Source organism: Carassius auratus, chromosome 43 (assembly GCF_003368295.1).
Source record: "Carassius auratus strain Wakin chromosome 43, ASM336829v1, whole genome shotgun sequence".
Classification (NCBI taxonomy): domain Eukaryota; kingdom Metazoa; phylum Chordata; class Actinopteri; order Cypriniformes; family Cyprinidae; genus Carassius; species Carassius auratus.
The window spans coordinates 16,739,885-16,749,506 of NC_039285.1; positions in this window are offsets into that span (position 1 = coordinate 16,739,885).

A 9,622-nucleotide genomic window follows, 5' to 3' on the forward strand; every position below is an offset into this window, starting at 1 on the left:
GTTCAACCTGACCAAAAGCTTGTATTTCGTACATATAGTCATTTTAACACAACATAATCATGTGTTAATGGTCTGCACTACCATTATGTGGGGAAACCACGAGATGCAATTCAGTTTGCTAGGAATTATTCCAGATCTAATCCAGAAATAAATCTACATCTAAGGTTAGACGCGGATATATATTCGAACACATAACATACTTGTCAATGTAGAATTGGCAAAATTATTTTTACTTTAATTTTAATATTGCTCAGTCTTTGAGAATCTGTCATTTCTCAATTACTGAAGCATGATTTATGCAGGTATGCAAACAGATAAAATGTATTAATCATGTTTTTTTTTTGTTTTTTTTTTGAAAGAGAAATTGACTATAAAAGAAGACTGAAAAATGAAAAACACGTTTAACCAACTGAAAACTACTGCATCCCTTATGGCAACAATGAGCATTCAACACAATAATTTGACACAACAATACATTGACTTAACATGGCACTTCGTCTTAGAGTTTGTACTTGACTAGCTGGGGCCTAGATCAGGAAGCAGACAGACTGACTAAACCGACTGTTTGCTAGCAGCCTCATGTCACAAAAGTCAATTAATTCTCAGCACACAGAGACTCTTTCACCAAGATATCATACTATAGAGACTGTCTGTTTCCTGAACTAGCAAATACAAAAAAATAAAAATAAAATCCCAAAAATAAAAATCTGTCCAAAACTATTTAAAAGTAACAATTTAATTTACTTTTCAACAAACAAAAAACAGATGTCCTGTAATGCAGATAACAAATGATAAAACTGCATTGCCTTAATGAATATAGGTCCCTCTCTACAAAGCACTTTTGAAAATGATATGATCAGAAATCATAACTCAGATGTGCTCTGTTTCACAGAAACCTGGCTAAAACCAGATGATCACATTATTTTAAATGAGTCTACCCCCCAAGATTAACATGAGCTGCATCCAGTAGGTAAAGGGGGAGGTGTTCCTTTAATTTACAGTAATGTTTTCAATATTTCTCAGAAGTCTGGTTTCAATTATAATTTGTTTGAAGTAATGGTGCTTCATATAACATTATACATAGAAACAAGTGTTAATGATACATTCCCTGTGACTTTTGTACAGACTTTATCAATGAATTTGCTGATTTTATATCTCCGTTGGTGCTGGCTGCAGATAAAGTCTTAATTGTTGGTGATTTTAATATCTATGTTGATAATGAAAAAAAAAAAAGATGTATTATTATCAGCATTTATAGACATTCTGAACTCCACTGGGGTTAGACAATATGTGTCAGGGCCTACTCATTGGGCCTCATTCATGAAACACGAGCAGAACACATTTTTGTGTAAATCGTTTGTAAGGCTGTTCTGATGTAAGTTTTGGGATTCATGAGTGTTCGTATTTTACAAATGTTAGTTGGCACAAAAACAAACAAACAAAAAATGTTACACCTGCTCCCAGACCCACGTAAATGGGTTGTAAATCATCTAAATGTTTTGCTTATTGATGACACTGCATGCTTATAAATCTATTTACCTTATATAATCAAGTATTCACAGGATTTTGAAAAAATAAATAAAATACAATATACAGTTTTTCTTTTTACTATTATTGTGAACAGCAGTAGGCCTACTATAATCTGTAAATTTAACACTTGCATCAAATAATTAATTACTTTTGTTAGGCATGTACCAATAGATGTGCCAACAAGAAGAAAGGGTTTCCTATAAAATGGCCAGAAAGAGGCATAACAATAAACATTTCCTATGGCTGATATAGTGCTATTTGGCAGACCGAGCGCTGCACAAAAGACATATTTTTAGAGACTGTGCAGATAATGATGACTGGTTGATTAACAGATGAAACTCCATTAAAAGCATCTGTAATGTGCTGCCAAGCTTCCTTTTTTTAGGACATGATAGTCCACTACGCTTAAAAATAAAATGCTGTGTTCCTTCCGATAACAAAACTTCAATGTCTGCGTCTGAGAATTTCTTCTTTTTCATTAACTTTTGAGAGGACATGTTAAAATCCTTATTTTCATTTCATAATATGATGCCCATATTGTTTTCATTTGGAATTCATGGGTGGGGATTATGGTAATTATGAATGAGTGTGCATGCTCGCCCCATTTTGTCAGGGACCAACCATGCCTGGTCCCAGCGAGCACGATCACGCTCCCCTCAGTATTAATCACCCTCACCTGTTCACCATCAGTGACCTCATCAAAGCACTATAAAGCACTCACCTCAGCCCCAGTTCAATGTCAAGCTTCCAACAGGAACAGACCCCATGTCCCATGTCCCATGTCCCATGTCCCATGTCCCATGTCCCATGTCCCATGGATTCCATGGATTCCAAGATGTAACGTATACGTACTTTTGAAACACTAACCTTTGTGTCATTGTTCTGCTGCCTCCAGGATTCCCGAGCTTATCCTGTTACCTGATATTCCAATGATCTCCTGAATCTCCTGTGTTTCCTTCGAGCTCACTGGAAAGTTTCCTCTCCTGATAAAGAAAGGGACCAGCATTAGTGAACCGTGATTGTGTGGCATTGACTTATTTTCTAAGGATATACTCACCTGCTTTCAACCCCGCACTGAGTGATCTGCACCGTATCCGCACCTGAAATCATCTACTGCTCACTGTGTACTTTAAATTCTGTAAATAAACTCTGTGTTGGATTCACTTACCTCTGCCTCCCGTTACTATCCTGACACATTTATGAATGTTTGATATTCATTAACATATACGTTTATCTCTTTAACTACAATCTCATCCGTATAAGGTTGAGCTTAATTTGATAGAGAATAAATCTTATCAAAAGTAAGAAATGAGAGGGCAATCTTTCCACAGCTATACTGTCCCATCTCTGTGTCTGCTGTTGCCATGGGGGTTTGGGAATTTCCAGTTTTCAAGTGACAGCAGCAGTTTACAAACTTCAGTCAGTCACACAGAAGGGAGGGCACTGGTGAGTCATCCATTAATAATGTCTGTAAAGAACATCATATAACATATATATATATATATATATATATATATATATATATATATATATATATATATTTACATCTCTCTCTCTCTCTCTCTATATATATATATATATATATATATATATATATATATATATATATATATAATGAAATTAGTTACAGACCAATTGCAAATCTCCCTTTTCTGTCAAAAATTGTTACCTCACACCGATCAAGAATCGGGAACACTTTCCATAATACCCAATGTACTCGCTACATTGTAAATAGAAAGTCTCTTTGATTTTTATTCCAAAGTCACTGAAGCCACACAGATCCAGTCTGTATCCAGATCAGATGTTCACTGTAGCCACCAGATCTAGTCCATTTCCAGACCAGACAGTGGATCGGCACTTGGAGATGACCACTACAGCCCTGAAAGTCAGCAGAGTCCATATTAACTACTGTAGATCCACCCCAAAGACAGATCCCCTGAGAAAACCTAGTCACATCAAAGACCATCGGCACCAGACCCCTGACTTAGCCTGGTTTCTCTTAAGATTGTTTCTCCATTTCTGTCACCGATGAAGATTTGGTTCTTTGCCACTGTCGCCTTTTGCTTGCTTAGTTGGGGAAGCTTGACTAATTGCATAGACACTTTTGGAAGAAAGCTGAACTAGGTAGTTTATCTGCTCTTCCATCCTGGAAGATTTATCCACCATTAGGCTGGTTTAAGATTCTTTACAACAAATGTGCTTACCTCAAAATTCAGCAGTGATGACAACGCTTGTGAGCAAAAACCCAATAGGTTCTTCTTTTCCACTGGCATTTGGATTATTAGAGAAAATGAGCACCATGAACAACATAGATTTATGATTTTTACGTGTTTTGTTCATCATGATGATCTGTACAAATGAACACAACTGATATAAATGTTGTACACTAAATATTTTCTTTAGAAATAGAAAGCTAAACGTAGGGTATGAACAAATTATACCAAAGTCATATGACTTGCTGTAAATGTCACCATCACACAGATTCAGACATAATTTCCCTGAAAGTTCGAGTTAGAATGCTTTGCAAGAGAGTGGTTATAAACAAAATGAGTTTGTTAAAGTGAGTAGATCAGTTTATCTGCAAGGATTGGTGACATTTAATGTCCCCAAAAACGTATGTAGTCCCATTTAGCCACTTGTTAGAAAATAAATAAATATGAATAATAACAATAATACTGATTAAAACTTCAGGGCTCATTTTCATTAAGGAGTTTCCACCAACTCTGAATTGACTTACACAGAGATGGGATGCTCTGAGTTTTTGGGTTCAGAACAGCTGAATTTAGTTAGTTTAGTGAACTCTGAGAAGGGTTGAATCTGAGTTTAGCTCGTACACCATGACTATGAAAAGCCATGATCAATGGGGCTCCGAAATATGATTCAACATGGCAACAGCACCCAACAAAAAGATGTCTGCAAACTTCAGAGTCAATATGCCACTTTAATTATTTATCACTGTTATAAAAAAGCAATAAACTGTCAGAACAGTAAGTTATTGACCTAATATTTATTTCCAAAGCCAAAAGAAGAAGAATAAAAAGAAGAAAAATAAAATAAAATAAAAAAGTAAAATACAATTAATTTACATCCCAAAATACTCAGTAAAATGAAGTGGCAGTGTGACTAAATGAGGTATTTAAACATCACTTTCACCTAAAAAAGGGGGAGGGGACCGAATAAGTTACCTATCTTTCAGAAACAGGCTTGACTTACTCTGCTTTCTCAGGTCTGACAAACCTCTGAAATGAAAAACCCATGGATTCCCTCATTTCAGGGTTAATTTTTTCAGGGTTTTCACTTGACCTCCTTTCTGAGGCAGATCAGTAGATCTTCAGTAGATCCGAAAATGCTAAAATGCAAACTTATTCCAACAAAAATATGTCATCTATGCAGCACTATAAATTAGCTTTTTATTTATGTTCATGTAGGACAAATTGGTGTTTGCAAACAGTTTTTATTCTTTATGGCCAGAACCTACCTGGTGGCAGAAAATGAGTTTTAAAGTAGCAGTCTATGGATGCCATGGAATAAAATAATACAAAGGGGATAATTTTGAGTTCATATTTTAAAATTCTGATTTTTTTTCTCACAATTTCGAGATTATATTTATTTCACAATTCACAATTCCCCACAATTCACAATAAGAAAATCCAACTTGTCATTCTCTCTTTTCTCCTTGGCTCTGAATCATGAGTATATATAATCCCACACTAAGTATTTATTTATTTATTTATTTTTATTTTTTTTCAGAATTGACAAACTTGCAATTGTTGAGTTAAACAGTCCGAACTAGGAAATATAAACTTGCATTTGTGAGAAAAAAAAAAAAAAAAAAATCAGTGTTATTGGTTTAAATAGCAGGCTATATTTTATGCTGTAACACCAAGGCTAATATACGATATGTCCCCTGTGATCTTCATATGTGAATATTACGCAGACCTGTAGTTTAAATCAAATGTATGCTTTAATAGGGTAATCATAGAAGGTTTCATACATAGTCTGCCAATTATACATCTGTGTTTACCTTCAAATTGAATTGATGATGACAATATTCTATAAACCAACATTTTTATTCTGACTCTGATATCCAAAGGCACCCTAAAATTTGTATTTATTTTATTTATTGTTTTGACCTGTTTCCCTCCACGTGTTTTTCTTCCACCACAATGGGCACACAGCTGCAAGTCATGTAACTGTGATGTTTCCTCCAAATTGTTTTATACGGATTGTCAGATCATGTATATAAAAAAAGGTTCAGGAAGTCAATGTGCATATGCCTGCCATGTTTTGGATTCCTTTGGCCTACCCCATCCAACATCCCACCCACCCACAGAGGCAACAAAGAGGTCCAGTACTTCTGAGGACCATGACAAGTAATTGCTATATTAATTTATTTCCTTTTTGCTCTTGCCAGAGAAGGCAGTGGTGGTGACAGCCAGGGTTTTTCCTGTTGTGTCCTGGTCTCACTCCAGAAAACTGCTAGAATCATTAACAGACTGAAAATGCAGCCCAGCCATGTGCCATACCACCACTGACATGTTATGGTTTGAAGACACGTAGTATGATGGAAAATAAGACAAAATATTTTTATGAATACAATTTAAAAACGGTGAAAAATAGCCACCTCCTTGTTGGTTCTTGAAGAACATTTCTATCAACCAATCAGATTTTAGGGTTAGGCCTATGGGCTTATAATTTCCCTTCTGATTTTAGGTAAAGTTAATAGTCATGGTGGGGGTTAGGATTATGTTCATTTGACAAGACTGTCCAAACATGTCGTACTTGGCAAAGTCACAGTTTATAATCAAATGTAAAAAAAAAAAAAAGAAATATGAGAAAAATGAGCTAGAAATAATAATTTTGACTGTGGGCATGCAATAATGTTTCATTCCTTGTTTAGCTCATAGAAACAGATGGAGTTTGTTTTATAGAGTCGGGTAGAGCAAATAATGAACTTATTGAAGAAGGCTGGTATTTTCTTCAAGGCTGTAGTAAGAACAACAATAAATTGTATATTCTTTACTCACTGGTTACGACATGTCACAATCAAGACTATACAGGGGAATTAATAGGGTAAGATTCAGACCTTTTTATTATTATTATTATTATTATTATTATTATTATTATTATTATTATTATTATTATTATTATTATGTGGTATTTGGTCATTTGGCAAACACCTGCATATAGCAAAGCCTCAGATAGATCCAGATAGCTTACAAAGAGTAATCTCTAACTACAGTGCTTTTCATGTTTAAGACAGTGAAATCAAGTACAGATGTTCCTCTAAGTCTTGCTGATGCTCAGTATAAATACATATTTTTTAATATAATTCATTAAAATGTTCATCCTAAAATAGCATTTACTATTACTCCTGTAAAATCATGAAAGTCAAGTTTAAACTTTCAAATTTCATTCAATTCATTCTATCACATTGTTTAATTTTTTAATACAATAATTGCTAACACCAATTTGCCATTTTCGCTTATTTTAACTATATTTAAAGTATATGGAGAGATTGTCAGCAGACAAATCACACTGAAATAGGCAAATGACACTCATATGACCCATGTGAGAAACAGAACTGTATTGCTTTTTATTTTCAAGCATTAGCTATTTATCACTTTTGGGCCTCTTCTGCCTTGATTCATTAAATAAAATAAAAGCCTTACTCTTACTCCACAGGTCAACTTGCATACAGTTATTGCCAAAATTTTGGCAGTGACACAATTTTGTGCTTTGCAAAGTTTGCTGTTTCAGTATTTGTAGATTATTTTTTTCACAAGTTTCTATGGTATACTGATAAGCATAGCATAAGATTTGAAGGCTTTTATTGGAAAAAAAAAAATAGAAATTTAGGATTTGAGGATTGACCACAGGTTCTCTATGGGACTGAGATTCGGGGAGTTGTCTGGCCACGGATCCAAAATGTCAATGATCTTCGAGCCACTTCTTTATCACTCTTGCTTTATGACATGGTGCTCCTTCAAGCTGGATAATGTACGGATCACCAAATTGATCATTTTGTGTCAGAAAAAAAATAAAATAAAAAATGCACTCTACACAATAATCAAGAATCAATGTGAATGAACACCACACCATCTTAAGCAGCAAACTTTGCAAAACACAAAATGTATGTCACTGACAGAATTGTAGAGATCTGCAGGAAAACTCTAGCTGACATATACTGAGAGTTCAGAGATCATGCAGAGTCAGGCCTCCACCCACAGGATAAGACATAAATTCATTCCCCTAAGGCTGAGCGAGTCAAGCATGTACATGAAAACCCTGCCGGACATGTCTTAATTATAGTGAACTTGAACATACGACTTACTAAATGACACCCTAGAGGATATAAGCCTATTACTTTAACCAAAGCAATAACAAAATGAACAGTAAACTAAAGCCATTCTGGGGCTATTTCCTTTTTGTGAGATGGATACAGTCAATGAGTGATGATATTATCAGGGAAGGAGAGGGAGGAATAAGACAATGTCTGGTCTTGAAACTGTATTGAACACACAAGCTTGTCAGAACATGTCCACTAACCACTGTGTCATGTACTATGGACTACATTTATGGGGCTTTGTGTCATATTTGGAGCTTGACAACCTGGTCACATTACAGGCTCGGGATGACATGACACAATATGAGTATATGGTGGCAGAATTTTTATTTTGGGTTAAACTATTCCTAGGAAATGTTAAATCTCTGAGCACAATTCTGTACCTTTCTGAAATAATCAGGGCCAGGATGTAGGTCTTCAATTAGTCTTCCACCAAATAATGAGTTTCAGACATGTTTAATTAAACTATCCTGTCTCTCGCCTCTCGTTCACTCTGCTCACCTCTTATTGCTTTGCCCTCCCGACCAATATGGAAAGAAGGACTTTGTCCTTTAGGCAGATGTCACTGCTAAAAATGTGTTACAGAGCTTTCACAAGGTTCTTCTGCTAAAGCAGAGATTAAAATGAAGATGGTCAGTGGGGGATGTTCTTCTGTGATTGTGGAGTTATTAACAGGATTTGCTTCAGCTCAGTATATCAAAGTCTCCCACTGCGATAAACAGTCAGCACATCAGCAAATTAAAAAGATGCCCACAGGTGTGTCATCTCTCCATCTACTGACCAAGGAATAAAGCACTAATTGCTTTTAAATTCTGTTAAAGGGCCATCCAATTAAAGGAAGGGGAGAGAAGGTGTTTTACTGGGTTGAGGTGCTGTGTAAGGCTGCAGTGTTATTACCCCAGAGTGGTCAATAACAGCATTAAGATCCATGAAGCTACAAGGACAGGATGCAATATGAGTATTTTTGTTTTCTTATCACCCCGTGAAAAAAAACAAAAACAAACAAAAAAATAAATAAAAAGTATATAAAAAGAGTAAGTTAATTATTATTATAATTATTATTATTATTATTATTATTATTATTATTATTATTATTATTATTATTATTTTAATTTACACTAAAGTACATTACTCAGGCTTGTTAGAAAAGAGTTTCAGATATATGTTCGTATGTATGTATGTATGCCACAATCCATAAGCAGGCATATGCAGAATCTGTGCGTGCAGAAATCAGTGCAGGAAACGGGGGGGGGGGGGGGGGGGGGGTTGTGACGTTACTATGCAGGGGACCAAGCTTTCGAATTAACATGGTTACTTTCGTGCTGTGCTATTATGATTTTTACAGTATTCATTGACAATATTCATCTACACAAAATACTAAAAGCGTGTATTCAAAGCTTGTATTGCAGTTTTGACATTTAATCACACCTTATTGACTTGATAACTAAGGCACTTTGCAAATGTTAGAATCCTTCTGATGGAATGCAAACAATGTTCTTCCACAAGAAAGAACATATCTTATTGACTGATTGGAGTGATCCTGGCTAGTATCTCTCCATTCACTAACACGTGCCAGTGGTTGGGCCAAAGTGATGAAAAAGCATTGATCTGGATCTGTGTATGCAGCCTTGTGCTGGTATATTAATTGCTATTACATAATAAAACCAGTTATGTTAAGAATGGGTTGTTTTAGCAGCTTGGTTTCAATACTTTTGGTCTAACAAGGATGTGTTGAGTTCTGAGGCT